Source organism: Otolemur garnettii, unplaced genomic scaffold (assembly GCF_000181295.1).
Source record: "Otolemur garnettii isolate 467f Iridium unplaced genomic scaffold, OtoGar3 scaffold00094, whole genome shotgun sequence".
NCBI lineage: Eukaryota > Metazoa > Chordata > Mammalia > Primates > Galagidae > Otolemur > Otolemur garnettii.
The window spans coordinates 1,504,632-1,505,152 of NW_003852489.1; the positions used below are offsets into that span (position 1 = coordinate 1,504,632).

Genomic DNA, 521 nt, shown 5'->3' on the forward strand with positions numbered 1-521 from the left:
GTGTCGCCCGAGGAGCGAGCGCCAGAGAGTGGGTTTGCTCCCGACGTCCTTGACCTAAATTTCTGCGCGGTGGCTGGAAACAGGGCGCGGAGCAGGGCGGGCGGCTGGTGCCATCCCCGGATCCAAGCAGCAAGGGCCGGCAAACTTGAATGGAGAGGCCGAACTGGAGAGGGTGGGGGGCGTCTTCTCCCAGGTCTGGGTGAGGAGCCGCGACCAGCTCCCTGCGCTTCCCCCTCTCCCAATCCACCCGCCCCCCGCAACCCATGTGATCCGGGGAAGTCGGGGTGCGCGTCCCCCTAGCCCCGGGCCGGGCCGGCCTGGAGGCGGGGCCCCCCTCGGACCGCGAGGTTCGCGCGCCACCCCCGCGGGTCCGGCCGCCGGGGGCCGTGTGTGCGCGCGCGGGCAGGCGGGGGCCGCACCGGGGTGCGTGACGTCACCGGCATTGGTTACACGACGTTCTAGAACTCCGCCCCACGTGCGCCGGGGAGGAGGGGGAGGAGGAGGAGGAGATGGGGGTGGGG

The 521-nt window shown here is 72.6% G+C and overlaps 1 protein-coding gene across 1 annotated transcript in view; it reads left to right on the forward strand.

Annotated features, from left to right (window-relative positions):
• The first annotated feature begins 402 nt into the window (after positions 1-402).
• The window catches only part of LOC105887551 (RNA-binding protein Musashi homolog 2-like), a 6,042-nt gene continuing 5,923 nt past the window's right edge, over positions 403-521 (forward strand). The window contains exon 1 of the mRNA XM_023516593.1: positions 403-423. The gene's annotated coding sequence lies outside the window, so the exon portion shown is untranslated. The remainder of the gene's footprint in view (positions 424-521) is intronic.